A 20,982-nucleotide genomic window follows, 5' to 3' on the forward strand; every position below is an offset into this window, starting at 1 on the left:
CTTAGGAGATCACAATTTAAGGAATCTAAGCAAATGCACTGTTTTCAAAATTCAAAACAGACACCTCCAGGATAAGCGCAAATACCATGTATTTCTGATGAATACCACTTACTACATACGCCCAAATTCATTTCCAAAAATATAATGGAGTATTTGTATTTCAACATATGAATTAACCAATGCAAAGACACACTATTTATCAGATTAAGTCCTTCTAAACATTAACTTGACTATAAAAAAAAATAGTGTTAAAGACCCTTAACAAATAACTGAAGAGTAAGTAGACTATAATCCCACTGATACAAAGTATTTCATGTTCCATCTATACTCTCTCCACTTTATTTGCCTATCATCCCTATCTTGGTGGTTGTGCTACATTTCCATAATTCACATATCATCTTTCTACTGAGAAAATAAAACATTATCCAGGAGCCATTTCCTGTAAAATGCGTAAACACTGATTAAATCCCAGGAAGTTTCTTTTTTGTCTTTACTTAAGGCAAGCACACTAATAACTGTATTGGAGAGTCGTGTTACCTTTTTTCTCCCTCCGTCCCACAATTCTTTGCTTGTTTTTTGTGCAATAGTACAGGTTACAAGGACAGTCATCAAGAACATCTGAAAAACCAGGGGATCTAGGTATTCTCATTGTAAGTGAACGAACATGAGTTCAGATTCTCTCCACCTGAGGAACATCCTGAACTGCCAGGAAGTGCAGCAGTCCCTCTGTCTTTCCCAACTCTCAGGTGCACAGCTGTGCCCCCTTTCTTGGAAAGCGTCAGCGGTCACACTGAGTATACAGTAAAACAAATCAACTCAATGACCCGAAGAAAAACTGTTCACATTTTGTCAGGTTCATTTCCTGTCACCTTAGTAAACTGAACTGGCTCAGCAAATGGTAAGAAAAACTTAAAGCTAGAACAAAAAAGACTAACAGGCCTTTTTGTGCCAAAAAAGATGCCATCTTAGTTTATGCCATGTAACATAACTTCCCACCAAGCATATGCCTTCACAATCTGACCAAACTCATGGCTACTACTTACAAGAAAAGAGCAAGTCACAGATGAGGCTCATCTTCCACCTCATGATGAAACAGTTCAGGCATCTAAATCAGCAGTAAAGTTTCTACCTTTACTTACATCATCAGGTTCTTGTGCTTATCTTCTTAAGCTAGCCCAATGTGGAAGAGGAAAAATGCCAATGAAGAGAACTTGCAAGTATGCTTAACCAAGGGAGAAAGCAGATAAAGACAGTTTCTTGTGATCCAGTTTAGGCTGCTGCCTCCAAAATCTCTGAAGTACATCAACAAAAAATGCACAAATGAGTGTTCCCCTTCTTTGTTCCTTCAATGTAGTAAATAAATACATAAATAAATAATGACTCCTCACATCATTCACTCCAGAACTACAGCACTAACATTTCTCAGAATATAGATCACCGTCACTCCAAAAGAAAATTTTACCAAAATGTGGATCATCCTAACGTAATATTTTTCAACTTAACCTAATTCAACATGGTTTTTAGTTCCATCTGTGGTTCATTTACTATAGCCTTATTCCATGGTTAAAGGACCACTGACCTAGAAAACTCTCAATTGAAAGAGATAAATTAACAAAATTCAGTAAATTTTCATATAGTGTAGTGATAAAGTCAAAATACCTACTTTTTTAGATTTATAACTCTGAGGTCTTGTTTTATTATCTTGTTAGCCTCCATCCCTGCCATGAAGCATGATATTGAAGCAAATCTTGGTATATCTCAAAATATACCAAGATACTACTGTAGAGGTAGTATGCTGCAAATTTTTCTAAGTTTCAAATGGTATTACAATCCACTAAGAAGAATTCAAACACCCTATTAAAGTCATACATTCATGTGAATGCATGCAAACACAGGAAGAGTCAGTACACAGCATGTGTCAATCAGGAAAAGCTTTACTGGGGTACATGTATTATCACAATAAATAGAGGTTTCATTAAACATTAATGGTAGCTCTATACCTCTACAAACTATGGTTACAGGTAGCTCACTGCAGATTCTAGAACACCCATTCTGCTGGACAGAATCATTGCCTTTTCTGCTGGGGGGCGGGGGGGGAAGGGGGAACAAGCAAACAAACAAACAAAACAAACCAAACAACCACCAATGCACAACACCACACACACCAAACTGGACAAAAAAACCCACACCGTTAAGCCCAGAACATAGTCATCATAATCAAACATGACCTTCTACCCAGCTCTTTTAGTAATTCCTCATTGAGCCTTCATAAGTGTATGGAAGACCCCACAAAAAAGATCTAATCATTTAAAAGCCTTCAAAGACCAAGAAACCATGACACTATTTCATCAAGTGAAATGGATTTAAAATCACCATTAAAACTGTATTATTTGCTGCTTACCACTATAGAAGACAAAGACCTTCTGGTGTGGAAAAGGTTTTATAAATCGAACAAGAGGTTCCAGATACCCTGCCATAAGATAACTCAATCTGAACTTGATAGCTAAGAGTTCAAATTCACAATCACATTTAGAAGTAGTTACCTTTTGTCAGTTTATTCTCAGTAACTGACCACATACATACCTGCCTACACACACTCTCCCCACAAAAAATGTGAGAGACTTGGCTTTCACTCAGACAACAGAAAAAGAGGTTAAGGCTAAGGATGGAGTAGCACATGATTGCTAAGCTAATCTAATCATTTGCTGCTACACACACACAAAAAAGAAAAAAAAAAAAAGGGTGGAACGGGAGGCTGTTCTTCCCATATTCCTCCCTTTCCCAAGCCTCACTGCTCTAGCACTAATTGACCCAAAAGAAAACCAACTTTTTTCAGGTTTGCTTACTGGCTTTTTCATACACATAGGTGATGACAAATGAATAAATGTCATTTTTATTGATGTACTAAACGTTTTAAAGAACCCAGGATACTTTTTTTTTTTTTTTTTTTAAATAACTGAGTTATATTATGGTCCTGAATGTGTAGTTCAGGCTTAGTCTGTCAACTTTGAATAATTTTGTTTTGAATCCCTTTTTGAGTTCAGTCACTATGGAGATGTATGGAATTCATGTCTGAATATTCTCTAATGGCAGTCATAAGACAAAAGTCTAAAAGACATCTCTAATCAAGACAAAAACCCAGAAAAATTCCCTCTAACAGAGGCCTTTCAGATTAATTTTGTGCAACTAGGCTTTTATGCAGCCAAAAATAAAAAGTTGAACCTTTGGGACAATTTATGTGAATTTCACCAGTTCTAGCATCCGAAAACTTGATGAATCTAATGTTCTCCAAGTTATTTGTAATTTGTTCAAGATGCAGACACTGCACTAAAACTTTGACAAAAAATATCTATTAAAGTAATTCTAGGACATGCTAGGATTATACAACTTTCTGATTATTTAATAGTGTCTCTGCCAGCATGAGAAGTTGCTGGAGTCCTGACCAGAAGAGTTTGGTTTTCTGTAGCATTTCTTTGCTGATAAACATTCCTAAAATTATTTTAATAAGACAAGTTGAAGGAAGGAAAAGAGGAGAAATTTAAAAAAAGGGGGGGGAGGAGGTGCTTTTAAATCCTGACCTCACAGACCCCTAAACAGTACTCAAGATCACCTGACGTATCCTGGTCTGAGGTATCCACAAAATGAAAAGGCAAGAAAATCTTCAATGCCCTACTGATGTTCTCACAGACTACCAAGAATAGCTCACTAGATGCAAAGACTCCAAAACAAAGCCATTTTTCCAGCAGAATTTTTTCTTTAATTTTCTACTAATGTTACTGAACAGGTGCATTTCATGTAATGATGTGCTGTGCTTTTTAAGAAAGATTGCAGCAAAAAGACAACTTTTGATACAGACCTGCTCTTTTTCCTATTTTGTGTAAGAGCTCAACAAGACCATGAGTGTGATCTGAACACACTCTGTGGATGATGCCACAGAAGAGATAACCTTAGGAAGAATACCATTTTTCTAGACACATCTGAAACAGAAAGGCAACATATGAAATCACAGGGGCATAGCAAAAGGGATAATAAATGCAAGACTCAGAGCTTGTACCGTATGCACCAAATGGATCAATTGCAGCCTAATAGACTCATCTCTATAAGCCTTCATATGACCGTTTTCCAGTGCAAGACAAAAAAGTAACACTGAACACGATAATGTAGCCATCAAGATGGTCACAACGGAGAACTCTGTCCCAATTCATAACACCATATACTTACTACACTGACATCTTTCTTTCCAACCTAAGTAAGAAGCAGCAAAGCCACATTTAATAGTTTCAAAACTGGAACTTCCCTCTTCCCAACACCTTCCCCCCACCCCCAAACCAATAAAGCACCACCTTTGGAAATAAGCCAGACTCCACACTGCTAATTTGAGACTGTAATTGAATTGAACATAAAGGAAATGTTATAGCTTCAGAGCTTAAGAGACTTCTATGGAGTTCAGTGGTGCTACATTGAATCTATCTGAGGGAAGATGGATCCCCACATGGATCTAGTAGCCAAGGCCTATTCTCCCTTTTTTGCTCAGAGAGATCTTTATTCAAAGTATTTCAGGTTAGCTTCATAGTGGATTTACAGGAATTACTAGAAAGCATGGAAATATTCTTCATGGTGCCTCTGTGTTTAGGAAAGAGCAAGAGACATCTAACCTGTACAGATTTTATCTCCCACAGACACTACCAGAAAACACTGAGCAGTCTTGCTTCAGTTCCTGAAGGGGTCAAGGAGATGGATGACATCCTGAAGGGCAACAAAGCCAAAGTAGGAATCTCTGAAATGCAGAATAGTCAGCTCAAAGCAAGTTACAGAAACAGAGAAAAAAAGGCTTTATGAAAAGTACAATGGATTGCTGAAGAAGAAGACAGGAGGGAGGAGAAGACAGGCACAAAACATCAAAGTAGTTAAACCATTATTTGACTAAGGAATCTCAACTATTCCTACAAGAAACTGAGCAGAGCCATATGGTTTATCAGAAGCTAAAAGTGTTTGCCATGGAAAAAAAAACCACACATAAAACAAGCAGGATGAACAAAGTTTACTGAAGAGTAGACTGCATCAAGACCTAAGGCAGAAGAGATGGATGAGATTTAACTAACTAACTAACTAAACAGATCTGACAAGTAACTGAAGAGGTACAGCATTTATGAGTAATACTTAGCAAACCAAGAAGGAACCAACTGAACATTTCCAAAGACAACTATTGTAATTCAGAATAGTGCTTGCCCTACTATAGCACGTACATCCTGATAGCAGGCTTCTTCATAACCTGACCTAGAGCAGCTGGCCTAAGGAAACAAGAATCTGCAAGCTCAGAAAGTGATACGTTTAAGTATGCCCTCATATAAAAATGCAAAATGTAAGATCCTATACATCACGTTTTGCATGGATAAAGCATGCCTTGGAAGGCACTACTTAAGATGCTCCTGCCCTCAGTCCACCCAAAGGCCAAAGGAATGGGTGGAAACTGCTTTATTCCTGCTATAAAGAATGGGTGTGTTGTCCAATGTTTGACATTTTTATTTGAAGTCACTTTGGATTATTAAAATATGGATGGATACTAAAACAGATGGATTCAGATATTAAGCAATGAGCACTGCTGTCTGCTTTCCCAAATAACAGGTAAATAGTTACCAACAAAATTTAAATAACTTGAACAAAAATATTAGGTATTTGAATACATGGAAGTGAAACAACAGCATAATCCCAGCAGCTCTGGTCAGTTATTGAAGAGGACAAGCAAGCACAGAATTTCCAAAAGAGTTGTTTGCTTGTTTTTAACATAACCGGTCTGGCTGGTGGTTATGTTAAAACCAGACTATCAAGAGAAATATTTTTTCATGCCTCCTTTGTATAGCAGAATATATAAAACTAAGCACCTTTACTCTGAAATTTAGCTTCTGGTATCAATAAGCTATGCTCACATCTTTTAAAGACAGCTGAAAAAGATCTTTTATTAGAATATTAACTTTAGAAACTTCATCTTTCAGTTTGTCCAAATAGGAAAAATACATATTTTGTGTGCACATATCTATCTTAAGGCAATATAGAATTCAAGTAAAAATTTCAGAAGTGCATGAGACTGATATTGCATTGTTTTGTGGTAATGTTGGGGAGGGGAGGGGAAGACAAATTAAAAACTTCGGGATTCTTAAGAGGTCTTTAAAACATGGATATTTTTCCCCTCAAAAGCATTATTCTTACAGAGGGGAAAAGAAAGCAACAAGTGAGAAAGAACAAGCAGCAGAAGACACTTAGCAAGCAAGAGACTGACCAAGTGAGAAAAAGGAGGTGCTTGAGAGACCAAGCATTAGAAAGGACATGCGAGAAAAGGGGCATGAGCAGAAGTTAGAAAATCATAAGAGCAAACGAGAGTGAGGAAGAACTAGAAGAGAGCACAAGTGAAAAGAGTGCAAGCAAGCAGAGATGGAGGAGGAGTTAAGCAGGAGAGTTAGAAAGCAAGCAGGAGAGTTGGAGAAAGAACTTATCAAGTAAGACTGTGGCAGCGTGTGTTAAGAGTGCACACAAGCAGGACAGCATCAGTGGGACTGTTAGGGAATAAGCACAGAAGTTTGAGATAGCAAGCAAAAGACTGAGAGGTAGAGCGGGGAGGAGGGGGTGGAGAGAGACAGAGAGAGAGCGAGACACTGACAGGGGAGTGATTTACTACAGGAGCGGTGGCAAAAATTCCTCAGAATTATGTTCTCCATGAAGTAACAGTGCTATTAGAGCCAGTTAACCAACCCCTGCCTCTTCTAGGCACCCTGTTCCTGTCTACCCACACAATTCATTCCATTATCTTGTCAAATGTCTGTGCAGCAGCACAATATACCAGGTCTGGGAACTGATCTGACTGAAAAGTAACCCGATTCTCCACCCTCACACACACTCAAATGTTATATATATAAAATTATATATTTCAGCCAACTCAGTTTCCAATGCTGATTCACTGGTTGGTCTTACAAACAGCTGTGCCAACACAAAGCAGGTGGGAAAGAGTAGCCAGAATCTGGAGAGAATGGGAGCAACTTGAGCTGTAAGTGCCTTCAAGGAACTCCTCATTGCACACTTTGCCTTAGAATGACTCTTTCAACCATTTCCCCTCGAAGTGCTTCAGTGGCTCTACATCTTGCAGCACGAACTTCACAACAGTTTGCTAATACTTATATTGTAAAACAAGAACATATAAGGTCATCAGATTAAATACTGTGCATGTGCCACTCCCCTCACAAATCAGATATGAAAACAAAGTGTTGTGCTTTTCATCTTTTTACCAATTACTTCAAATTTGGCATAGCTACCATTTAGGGGGGGAGCAAGGTAATTTTCACTAGTCCCATAAAAACATATACGGATTTGGGTGGGTGGAAGGAGAAAATGATTTAGGGTAAACAAATCTATGCTGCTTGTGTTTTTCTCTGAAAATACTGTTACCTGCTGTGCTGCCCTTCAGCATTCTCTCAACACTGAAATTATGTACTAGCCAACAGTCTTATCTCATACTAGAAGATGGAATTGATCTGGATGAAAAAAAAGATAATCAAGTCTTCTCAAATTTCCCCCAAACTTAAGAACATACAGTAGCAGAAGAAGAATAGTTTCAACCTTTACTCATAAGCTTCTGTCAGTTTGCTTCCCTTCATTGCCACTACTACTGAGCGATGTCTCAAGACTCTGTGACAAGTCTGATCAGCTGAAAGTAGAACACAGAATATTACTGAAGAAGAGTCATATTTAAGACATTTAGCCAATTTTCCCTCATAAAAGCCAGCCAAACCCAAGCATACAAACACCTGGTTTAAACAACGCTTGCACAGGTAACCCTCTGTTCCCTGAACTCTTCACCCTCAAGTGGCCGACCCATAAGATTGAGAACTCAGCCCTGTCAGTTCAAGTGTCAGATCAGATAGGAGTTTCCATACAAATAAGATGGAGATGTTCCAATCATACAAACCAGGTAAATACCATACATGACTGTTTCTCCTTCCATGAGGGAAAAAAAAAAAAAAAATTTATAAATGTCATAAAAACCAAGACTAAGCTAAGAAATGTTTAAGGCAGGCCTGATACACAACTCTGCCCTCCTTCATATATCTCCCAACACAATCTTTACTTACACAGTCAAATGTTATTTTATTCATTGAAGAGATGCTTATCATGTATATCAGGATGACAGCACACAGAAAACAAAGCTATACATTAAGCGCCAGCTATACCATAAATGATACTATTTACTGAAATGCTCCATCAGTTCTTTCCAAAATGGAGGTATGCATATCAAATGGGGAAACAAACTGCAAGGAAGAAATTAATTTGTTTTTCAAGACAAGCAAACTCCCTTTGGGAAAAAATGAGTTCAAACTCTAATTTCCCCCAAATTTCCAAACAAATTCTAAGTTCCTTGAGCAACCCTCTATCTGGATATGCTGAGTCACTTTCCAACCTTAAGAGACTGCTTCTCTGAGCTACAAAGCACTCATCATACAAACTCAAGTCAAATGCAGCTGCAAATACAAAGCATCATCCTGCTATTAAGACATAAGACACCTAAACCCTTAACCTCAGCTCCACCCATGGTGTTGTCACTGTGTAACTTTGGGCAAGTCACTTTACCTTTTGTGCTTCCAGTCCCCTTGCAAAAAAGCAGCTTAGTAACATGTATTTATCTCCTATTAGCAAAGCAAAACTGCTGTGTGTATGGAAAGCAACATGAACTGCTATACAAAATTCCTAAAATCTCTGAAACCCCTCTTCCCACTCCAAATAACAGGGACTCAGTGCCTAAGGTTAGGCTGACAATAAGCAAGATACATAAACATTTCTAGGTTTGGTGAAGGGTTTTATCTGTACATTAGATCCTAATAACTGAAAAACATTTCTCTTCTACAAGATGCTGCAGGAATATTAGGATTTGCTAGATTCAGATACTAAAACATTACATGTGTGTACAAACCTATAAGAAAGTCATAAACATGAGACTAAGTGCAAGGTCTGGACAGAGCAATTACTGACAACTTGTACCTAAAAAAAAAAGTAAATTATATTTACTGCATAATAAAAGATAGTTCAGAACACCAAAACCAAGATATTATTTTCCCATTTTTGTCAGTGTTTGAGTGCTTGACTTAGTATGAGAATTTTTATGGAAATAACTAAAAAAAGTCAAATGCAACTCTACAGAGGTACTCAAGATTAAAATATAAGGAAAAAAATTATGCTTACAACATATGGAATACAATGCTACCTGTTTCCTCAGATACATAAATAAATTGGCACTGTCAAGTTAGGAGCTCATAGGTTTTATAAAATACATAATGACAAACATAGAAATTGTATTATATGCTTGCCCACCATATGCTTGCTAAAAATGCATCTTGAGGTTCCACCTCACCCGAAAGCACAGACCTCAGATTGTTTTGTTTTATGCAAAAACAATCTCTGCTTTAACATACAAAGATTAAAAAAGTTTTTTTAAAAGTAGCACTAGTCCAGAGAAAGAGAATGAAAATAAAGCATAAAAAGAATCCTGTATCAGAAAATACCAAGGAAAATATTTTCAAACATTGATGTCTAAAAATTAAACTCTTCATCCCATATTCAAACTCTTCTATAGAAATAGTTTCATATTCTCGCATTTCAATAAAATTAGGTAGGAACTACAAGACTCAAAGTCTTAACAAAAAAGTGAGGCCAAGAGTATGGCAAAATACTGTTTCAGCTATGTAGGTCTAAGATTATAATTCTGAAGTAAAAAAAAAAAATAGTGCTAAAGACATACAAAATGATGAATGACATAGGCAAGGTCAATTAAGTCTTTCTTCTCTTGTAACAGACTTTGGGAAACAAATGTACACTAAGTCCAAGGAAATCTTTTCCACACACAAAAAATTTATTTACTGATCTCAATGAGTACATGCCTCTGACAGAGAGAGAAAAAGAAAAAAAAAAAAAACACAAAAAAACACAAAAAACAAACACACAAAACACACCACAACAACCAAACAAAAAAAAAAACCCACACACAACAAAACCAGACTAGAAATTATTACATTGGACAGAGGAGGGGAAAAAAAAAAAAAAAAACAAACCCACAACACCTCCTTCCCCAAAAAAGCTCCTATGCCTCTGAATTTAAGTCTAACACGAACTTTTCAGTACTAGAAAAATATTTAATGAGATTAACTACTCCCATTTGTTTCTTAAGATGTTTTTTTAATAAGCATCTATAAAGCTAATTGAGATTTTTTTTTTGCTATTAAAGTCATGTACTCTACAAATACTGATAGTCTATATGCACACAAATCATGGATACACACATGGATACACACTGATCAGAGGTCACTGATCATCTCTAATGCGTCTAAATGCAAAGCACCATGTGCATACACTAACAGAGCTTCAGGAGACCTCCTAAAAACGTCAGCTTGGCACATATGGAACTTCTTTTCCTTCGCATCATAGAATCATAGAATGGTTTGAGTTCGAAGGGACCTTAAAGAACATCTAGTTCTACCCGCCCTGCCATGGGCAGGGACACCTTCTACTAGACCAGGTTGCTCAAAGCCTCATCCAGCCTGGCCTTGAACACTTCCAGGCATGGAACACCCACAGCTTCTCTGGGCAGCCTGTTCCAGCACTTCACTACCCTCATGGTGAAGAATTTCTTCCTTATATCTAATCTAAATCTACCCTCTTCCAGTTTAAAGCCATTACCCCTTGTCCTGTCACCACATGACCCTGTAAAAAGTCCTTCTCCAGCCTTCCTGTAGGCCCCCTTTGGGTACTAGAAGGCTGCTATAAGGTCTCCCTGGAGCCTTCTCTTCTCCAGGCTGAATAACCCCAGCTCCCTCAGCCTGTCTTCAGAGGAGAGATGCCCCAGTCTACTGATCATCTTTGTGGCCCTCCTCTGGACTTGCTCCATCACGTCCATGTCCTCCTTATGTCAGAGACCCAGAGCGGAATACAGTATTCCAGTTGGGGTCTCTTGAGAGTAGAGGGGCAGAAGCACCTCTGTCAGACCGCTGGTCACTCTTCTTTTGATGCAACCCAACATATGTTTGGCTTTCTGGGCTGCAAGCACACATTGCCAGGTCATGTTGAGCTTCTTATCAACCAACACCCCCAAGTCCTTCTCCTCGGGGTTGCTCTCAACCCATTCTCTGCCTGGCCTGTATTTGTGGTTGGGATTGCCCTGACCCATGTGCAGGACCTTGCTGAACTTCATGAAGTTTGCACAGGCCCACCTCTAAAGCCTGTCAAGGTTGCTCTGATTGGCATCCCTTCCCTCCAGCATGTTGACAGCACCACACAGCTTGGTATCATCAGCAAAGTTGTTAAGGGTGCACTCAGTCCCACTGTCCATGTCACTGACAAATATGTAAATGGTGCCAGTCCCAGTACCGACCCCTAAGGAATGCTGCTTCTCACTGGTCCACGCTTGGACATTGAGCTGTTGACCGCAACTCTGAGTGCGACTATCCAGCCAATTCCTCCTCCACCGAGTGGTCCATCCATCAAATCCATGTCTCTCCCATTTAGAGACAAAAATGTCATCCAGGACAGTGTCAATCAAATACAGAGCTGAATGTCCCTGTGAATCACTATCTACATTTTACTTTTATATTTCACTTCCATGGGAAGAGTAGCTAAACTGAAACAAACATGTTTTAAAATATCTCCATTCAATTAGAGAAGTAGCATTTTTATAAATTGTGCAGAAGAGAGAATTATTTCAGAACACACCACTTGAACCTTGTGAACTACAGGTAGAATTTGTTTTCTCATTTCTTGAAATAACTGGATGCTGGTTAAGAACATCTAGCAGAAAAATGGAATTATATACCTGCTTTATGCAGCTATACAACTATTTCCTTGCATTATGAAATTGCCTCCAATTCTAATGGTTCCTGACACAAGAAAAGCATCACATAAGTTTCTAGTCCCCATCACATGATGCAAACCAGTCTTGATTTAAGAATGACAACAAAAGTTGTCAGTGTTATCATTAACCGCTAAGGTAAGGCAGCCAAGTACTTGTACTCCAACAATCTGTTTCCACACATGCAACTGGATTTCTGAAGGTTTCAAAACTAAGCTCATAAAGTTTTAAAGTGTCCATGCTGTGAACATGACTCTGGTTAATTTAACTCCATAGAGATACATAAATGAATGTTTTGATGGGTAAAAAGACTGAAAGTAGACTCTCACATGGACACCATGAACTGCAAATCATGACTGCATAATGTTTAAAATACATAGGTGAAAATATCCCCAAACAAATCCTACAAAGACAGGAGATAAACCCTCTGGTAGGGACCACATCAGATATTAATGATTTTCATTCACACCTATGAATTATTAGGTTTTAGACCTTCTAGCATTAAGCTTTTGTACAACAGACTATCAAATTACAATAATTCACAACCTTTTCTATTTACCAGAATTAAAAATAAAACACAAACATGTATGCATTTACACAATGCAAAAAAGCTACACAGGAGAACGTTAAAAATGAAGGGGTATGCATCTCAAAGTCATGAAATCCCAATTAAATGAAGAAAAAGTATTTAGTTTATGTTGTACAGTACAAAACAAAATGGAAATCAGATCCCAGCCAAGGTCTCTAAGTAGCAGAACAAGGCAAAACCAAACAACTTTTAACTATGCGCTTATCATACAACCTTCAACTAACTGTAGTTTATAACACAGTATCATATATACTCTTTCCACTCAGCCTTCAACATAAATGAATCATTTATGATGCTGTCTCTAGTAGACATAGTCCACAGAAGACATTAATTCACTTAGAAACCAAGCTTGTAAAATGCAGAGTGTATTAAGAATAATAAAACATCAGAAAATGTTTGTGGAGAAATAAGGGTCATTCAAAATGAAGCTGTAGTAACTGCATAGTTAACTGACCCCTCCCCAGAACTGTACCTACTAGTGCTTCTGTTTTTAAGATAAAGTGTAACATACGTGTGTAGCCTTAGCATATCTAGAACTTCAGCAAAAAATCTTATTTCAGTGAGAAGATACAAACGGATATACGCAATCATGTATCAAGTTCAGCATTTGCAGCAATGCCCATTCTCCTGCACAGGGCCTGCCATAAAAATCTCAGCTTCTGAAGGCACACTATGACATTGACAGGAAAGTCACCCTAAATACAAGAACACAATACAAAAATTCTAAGCTTACAAACATCTGATTGTGGTGAAAACCATACATTCATCTGTGTTAGTCCACAACTATGCCCCAGTATTTGTAGATTTTATGAGTAACTTCTACAGAAAGGGAAACTGCCAAGATCTTTATGCAACAATCACTTCTTGTAACATCAACAAAGACATCAATATATTTCAAACACAAACTTCCAATTTTTGGCATACCATTAATTTAATGCCTACCTATCCACAAGTTAGAAAGAAGAACAACAAAGAAGCCAGAATCAGACATGATCCAGGAAAGTTACTGAGGTTCCAACATCAATCGGATTTTGCAAGAGTGCATTACAATTTGTCTATAATCAAACACATACCCTACATGTATTTAATGTACGTGTCCTGTTAAAACTGTATTTAAAAAAAACATTAATATACATGGTTATATATTTATACGTAGGAAAAAAGCTGTAGTGGACAGACAAAACAGAGATCAGCATAAGGAAATTCATAGTGTTCAGGAAAATATAGAACTGAGGAAGTATTAATACATTAACTTCCCTACTCAACAATATTTTTTCCTCTTTTTACCCCTTCCTTCAGTTTAAATAGTGCACTGACAGCATGGACACAAAACTATCTCCTCTACAAAGGAAGTGGATGTGCTATCCTCCAATTGGCTCCTCAGCGACAGGTCCACTGGCAAAGTAAATGAGAAGTTAATAGGAATTTACATAGTTCACAGAAATACAACTTAAGATTTGAGCACATATAAGAAACCAGGATTTTGAATGAACAAAAAGGTTAGTTAGCTACCTGCATTTGAAGCCAGGAAGCCACAAACCAACAAACAATAGGTTTTTGGAATACTAGGATTTAAAAGTTTCACTGGTAAGGTCAATTTAATCGCTAAAATGCATTTGACTATGATTGTGCCAACTAGTCATTCTACTCGTTTGATTTTTTCCAGTAACTCAAAATTAACTCTGTTTTTCACTTATATTTTGAAATAACAACTCTGCCATCAAAAAATCAATTTGTAGACTTCCATTCCTCTCTTATTTCACCATCCAGTTATTAAAAAGAAGTAACTTTTCAACACATAGATGTATTAATGTATTATTAACTATTCCTTTTACTGACTCAAAATGTGGTCTACTTTTATTTGCCTCGGGGGGGGAGGAAAAAAAAGGTTTTGGAACTTTATGTAACACATAAATTGAAGGCTTGGTTTCTCACAGCTGAAACAAAACTGGCACTTAATGGGGTTAATTTCACTTTCATTTACTCAGTTTCACTTTCAGGTATTTAGTGCAACTAAGACCCTGGAAACCTTGCAAGGAGTATTCTTACAAATAACTGCTAGCTTATGTTATTTTAATTACCAAACATTTTCACTGCTTTTAAGAAATGCTACATTCAGAGCTGAAATTAAACTGATCATGTCTTCATACAGGGCAACTGAAATAGCTACCATCTAGACTTCAGAGGCTCCAGAGTATTCAGACCATATGGACACAAGAAGAGCTGACTGGGAACTGCCTTCCACATTTCCCAGACCCTCCAGTGAGTATTCTCCCTGTGCATCGTCTGGATGGGACATTTTGGAATGAACGAGGATAAACATCAGTACTTTCCATATCAAACCACCCCATCTCTGTCCTTTTCAACTGTAGAAAAACTCACCTATCCTTTAGAGACTGGGGAGGGGAAGAGAGGAAGGGGAAAAAAAAATAAAAAAGGAGGGGGGAGGGGTGTGGAAGCAAGAGAAGGGAAAGAAAACCTTTGAAGACAATGGCATTTACCCTGTCTCATCACTATGTGCTTTCTAGCCAAAGAGGAGCTCCTTTTTTTTAAATCTGTGCTCTCACACAAGAAAGCCATAATTTGGCACCCACAGATACTGGACAAGACCCGTATATATGAGTATTATGAAATGGAGCTAAACTCCAAATAAAGCCAGGTAGGTATGAAGTAGAGATCTATTCTGAAGTAATGAGATGCATTTGTACTAGCAAAAGCAGTTATTGTTTCAATCACAGTCAGATAAAACAGAATCAAACACAGAATTTTACCTCCCCCATAAGGGAAGGAAATAGCCAATAGATATCAATTACAGACTGTTGCACCCAACTAATGATAAGGTCACCGCAATTCTATTAGTATATTGTGTCACCTCGAAGAAAGAGTACTAAATAACTCTACAAATAGAATATGTCTTTCTGGAAGTAACAATTGTTTCTAATTATCAAAAGTTTCTCCACTGTTTTTAAACCATCAATAGGTTACAGTTCCCAGAATGCTCCTCCTGAAGGACCCATGAAGGTGCGGAAGGGAGAGTATTCCCCTTCTCAGAATGTTGCCTTTACTTTTTTCCCCCACACAGAAGCTTGCAAGTAAGGTGTGTTTGCTCAGAAAGGTTTTTTGTATTATTTCAAATAATCTTACAGCACAAAACCAAGTCTCACTGCAAAACATATCAAGTCTTTTAGACTTCTTAAAGTGTGATTAGCAAAAAAATTACATAATTTAAAAAAAAATGTTTACCAACCTCTTACCAAAAAAAAAAAAAAGGAGATGAAACTGTAAACTTAACAAATAATCTATTGTATTCAGTTACAGAGACAAAAGCAGCAGTTCTCTGTAAATAATCCTATTCTACAACAACAGATCTATTTACAAAAGGATTTCAGAAGTTATACAAGTCTCTCGTGCTCCCAGAAAACAGAGATATCAGAAAGTTTTTTTACTTTACTTTGGAGAGTAGCTCTCCAAATAACTTTAAAAATTACCATAGGAAGACTAAGCATACACCAGTCTTCAGCTCTTACTCAAAAACCGTAAGAACAACTTTCAACCTATAGTCCCGTAGCCAGGGTTAAAAAATACCTGAAATAAAGAGGTTTTAAGAGGAATGCTGAAAAGAGAATGTAATTTAAAAAAAGCAGTTTTCCATGTGTTTTATTAACTAGTCTTTTTGCATACTATCATATGACCAGGTGGTACAGTTTCAAACGTTAGCATAACCTAAATGGGACATTTTCACTTTACATTTAGGTGTTGACTAACCAATTTGAACCAAAGTTACAAAAAGTCTCACAGTAAGTCCATTAAGTCAAAACCTAGTAACATAGTTAACCCAGACACGTTTCTTTGCTAAGACCTATCAGAATTAAGATTTTAAAATGTGGTATATATGTTAGCAAGTATGTCCTAATCAAACATAACTGTAAAAGCTCAGACAAGGCACAGAACTTTTACTAGATACCAGTCATGTTTTCCTACTTTGTGTAAGGTGTCAACCAGCTTATTAGAAGTCATTTATGGTCATCACACATTAATTCCCAGTCTACACAAAACCCAAGTACTTTAAAAATTGATAAATTCCTGATGACTACCTCATTATTTTACACAAGAGAATACTATCCATAAATTGACACTGAAATAGAGAACTCTTGGCTTCTACTAGGTAAAATTATCCTTGTTGTGGATTCTCCATCACTGTCCAACATGAGGGAAAGGATTCCAATGACAAGTTCTAAATCCACCCAAGTATTGATTCAGAAACTGTAACATTGCTGCTCATGTAACCAACTGTCTTTCTTACCTATTTGCTTGGAAACAATCTTAAACTATTGTCATACATAAATATGTATATAACAAAATAACAGAAAGAATTGCCCTCTTGATTTAAGAAGGCTGTGCTCTTTTTTCAATTTTGAACAAGATACGTTTGCTTTAATTCAAGCAATATTCAGAAACCATTAATTAAACTCGATAAGCTTCATAAACTTTGACAGAATTTTTAATTCACAGCAGAAAATGTAAATTTAACACATCACACACATTCTACTTTAGATAGCAAATGATGCTGTAGTTCTAAATAATGCACATAAGCCAAAAACATGAAGCATAGCCTAAAAAAGTAGTCTATATATATACACACAGCAAGTTCACCAAATATATATAGATAACAATTAACAAACACTAGCTCATTCTCAAGAGTTATTTTCAGTATTATTATTCTAATTCTACAAAGTATAATTAATTTTCCAAAAATATCCAACCTACAGAGGCGGAGGGGAGAGTGGAGAAAAAGAGAAACACATTTACTAAAACTTTTTAGGGCTACAGACTATTCCAATGAGACAAGTTCAGTTCTGCTTGGTTACAGGCAGAGTTAAATACTACTATTAACAAAATGTTTGTTTATTTATCACCAGATATCGTCAATGTATTTTTCAAATTTACACTCTTTTTCTTAAGGAAAGGAAAATGAAATACCAATGCGATAATAAAACAAGCAGTTAACTTCTACTTATCTAGACCCCCCCCCTCCATGATACTATATCCATGTAAGTGTGACTATATATATACCTACTGGCAAAAGTTAACAGCACGCTCTCATTCAGGTTAAAACAGTAGGCTGTCAAAAACATGCTTGTTGATTCATTTTGCAGTCAGATATTCTGTCTTTGTAAATTTTAAAGAACAATGAATGTTTATTTCCCCCAATGACTGTGGAGTAATAGGAGAACTAAGTAACAGCAGCAATCTAGACACATGATCAAAGAACCCTACATAGTCTTAGGACAGATTAAACTGAAAACTTCAAAGCTGACTGAGATTCAAAAATGCACTAATTTCCAAATTTCTAATTACAGTACTTTTAATTGTGTTTTCAGATTTTGTCGTGGCGGGAGTGAATGCCACTCCAGAGAAGAACACCCTATGTATCAGATGAGGACTCCAATCTCTTCAGCAACACAAAGCTAAATTCCTAAAAGGCTGCACCTAGCTATTAAAATATAGAAGTGCCTGTGTGTCCCTGTGTCTATTCCCAAATGCTTCTCCCTCCTCCTCCCCACCCCCCGCCCAGCTGACAGTCATCTCGCACAGGTAATCCTTCTACATCGCCCTCCAACTTCCCCACCTCCCTACCTACCACACAAGTCCCTCACACGGGTGCAGGCAGGGGCACCTAAAGCCTCCACCACAACAGGTGCCCGCTCAGCTGACGGTTCAACTCCTGACACCCTCCTCGCCTCCTTCTCCCTGCTTCCCCGGCCGGGGCGAGCCCTCGCACCCGCCCACCGCAGGGCGTTGCGCATAAGAGCGAGAGGATCCAGGCAAGCTCCCCTTCCCTCCATCGCCGGTCCCGTGGCCCTTCTCGCCGCTCCGCTTCCCAACCCGGCAGCAACAACCTCTGCCGGACGCCGAGGGGAAAAGGGCCGCAGAGGCCGCGGCCGCCACCGCTGCCCCCCAGCCGTGCCCGGTCGGCCCCAGAAGGGGGCGGCGGTAGGGAGGGCGGGGAAGAAGGCCAGGTCCAAAGCCCGGCCCGAGTCCCGACCCTTCCAGCCCCGGCCCAGGGCTCGGCGGGCCCCTGCGCTCTCCCCATCTCCTCTCTCTAAGATGGCAGCGGAGCTGCCCCTTGCGCTGCTCCCCCCTCGACCGCGCTGGGCCGGGAGGTGGCACCAGCTCGTCCCACTGCGCAGCTCCCCGCCACCGGCTGAGGCGTCTCACTTACCCGTGTGGGGGGCGTCGGGCCCTGCGCTCCGGCCCGGCTTCTCCCGGTTGAGGCCTCCTTCCTCGGGCGGCGGGCGCAGGCAGGGCGAGGAGCGAGCGCTTCCCCTGGCCTCGGCCAGGGGCCCCGGCGCGGCAGCGCCTCCCTCTTGTGGGCTCCGCAGTCCGGCCGCCCCGCCGCGTTCGGGCCCGTACGGCTGGCGGCGGTGCCGGTGCCGCTCGGGTCGCGGTGGGCACCGGCCGCGGGGTCAGTCCGCTGCGCGCCTTCCTCTTTGGGCGGCGAAGAGGGGGGGGGGCCCGGCCCGGCGGGCGGATCCGCAGCGCTTCCTGGCCGGGCTGGATTTTCTATCGCTCACAAAATGGCGCGCGTTCCAAACCTGCGCAGCGCCCGGCGGCGGCAACAGCAGGGCCCGGCCTCCCCTCGGCTCGGCGCGGCGGCAGCGGCCTGAGCCCCGGCCAGGCAGCGCGGGGACAGCGGCGGGCGGGCGGGCGCGAGCGGGCGGGGGGAGGAGGAGGGGGGGTGGGGGGGAAGCGCAGCGCCGTACCGAGCCCCCGGGAACTCCTCGCTCCCTCCCTCCCCCGCCTGCCAGCCTCTACCTCCTCCCTCCCTCTCTCCCTCCCTCCCTCCCCGCCCTCTCCTTCCACCGCCCTCCCTCGCGAACCGGCTTCGCCAGGGCGCTGCGCCGCTGCTGTTGCTGCCGCCGCCGCCGCCTCGAGCTTGTCCTCGTCCGCGCCCGCCCGCGCGGGACGAACTTCTCGCGTGTCCCCGCCGGACCCGCGGGAGACAGTTTTTTGAGGGTGTTCTTTCCTGTTCTTCTGCGAGAACGTTTTTCGGGGTGGAGGTGGGAAGGAGGGAAGCGTGGGGGGAAATAAAACTCACGATTCAGGCGGGAAGAGGGGTTTTAAAAAAAAAAAAAAAAAAAAAAGCGCTAACTGACAAAATGGCGACGGGGCGAGCCTGTTTCTATGGCAACTGTCAATCACGAGGCCCGGCTGCCCCACCCCAGCCGGGCGGGGGACGTCGCTGACGTGGGGAGGGCGGGGAAGAGACCGACGGCTGAAGGGCGGGCCCTGGTTGCCTGGGCAACCGCTGTTCCCTCCCCCGCCCTCCGGCGTGTGACGATATCCGTGCGGCCGCGCCGCTGCGGGCCGGGGTGGCCTCGGCGCGTGGGGGAGGGGGAGGCGCTGGGGCGGTGCCGGTAACGGTGCTTGGGGCGGGGGGAGAGGAGGGGAGTGGAGCGGCTGCCGTTGCCTCTGCCGCCCGGTGGGCTCCCGGGAGGGGCTGCGGCGGTGCTTCCCCGGCCCGCAGGGGGCGCCGGCAGCGCGGCGGCCGGGCCGGCCGGGCGGTGCTGGAGGCGGGCAGGGGGAGCGGTGCCTTCCGGCCGCCGGAGGCGAGGCCGAGCAGGCTGGGCTTCCCGCGCCGCCCGCGGTGGGAGGAGGGTGCTGGCTGACTGCGGGGTTGTTGAAGGCTGCGGTCCTCCTCATCCCCCTCTAAAAATAAACACATTCACCCCCAAAAGAGAAAAAAACGCCAAACACTAAGAGGTTGCCTCGTTTGGCAGGCGCGGTGTGGGAGAGCTCTGTGAAGGGAACCTCGGGTGGCTGAGGGAAGGCTCCTTTCCACTCGTAGCTGTGGAGTCGAGGTGCAGTGTCTGTGCAGCTAGCCTAAATCTGTGACAGGGATTTTTTTATTTTATTTTTTTTTTTAATTTTCTGGAATGCCCACAAAGATCAAAAAGTAGAGTATGGCCTTTATCTAATACTTTAATTCTAATGTGATACTCTAGTCATTTTAGTTCACAGCCAGCCTCCTTGAAGAAATTAGGACATATTACTAACACTTGTTCCATTTGCTTTTCTTCCTATTTTAATATTTTTAATCTCAGCTTAAAAGGAGGAAAGAAGCAGCCAAGGATAGGGAGACAGGTGCGGCAATAGCCAAAGTCATAGGTTCCCCCACATAATCTATCCATAGCTTTATAAATGTGGTATCACACGCTAATTCAACCAAGCTAAAATTTTGTTGCAGCTGAAAATAGTGTCTGGAGGCCCTCCACCTTTAGCCACACAGTCCCCCTGCCTCCTTTTTTTCTGCATAAGAATGTTGGCACAATAAAACTAACCAAAACATGCTGCCAAAAGACAATGTTCTCTCTACGGCTAGGGGAAATACTGATGCACCAGAGACAGCAGGAACACATGGTGGGGGAACTTAGGGGACCACCCCATTGCGTAACAGCACAGTGTTAGGTTAGATTAAATCATCCATGAAATCACACCTTAAACCTATGGT

The 20,982-nt window shown here is 41.0% G+C and overlaps 1 protein-coding gene across 2 annotated transcripts in view; it reads right to left on the reverse strand.

The window, feature by feature from the left end:
* Nucleotides 1-19,910, reverse strand: part of DYRK1A (dual specificity tyrosine phosphorylation regulated kinase 1A) — a 90,644-nt gene extending 70,734 nt beyond the window's left edge. The window contains exon 1 of one of the 2 annotated variants that reach the window (XM_082052803.1): nt 18,694-19,910. The gene's annotated coding sequence lies outside the window, so the exon portion shown is untranslated. Of the gene's footprint in view, nt 1-18,111; nt 18,314-18,693 lie in introns of those variants that run through there. The other variant, XM_082052804.1, reaches the window with a different exon arrangement.
* Between the last annotated feature and the right edge of the window lie 1,072 nt (nt 19,911-20,982).

Source organism: Streptopelia decaocto, assembly GCF_964273445.1.
Source record: "Streptopelia decaocto genome assembly, chromosome: 1".
NCBI lineage: Eukaryota > Metazoa > Chordata > Aves > Columbiformes > Columbidae > Streptopelia > Streptopelia decaocto.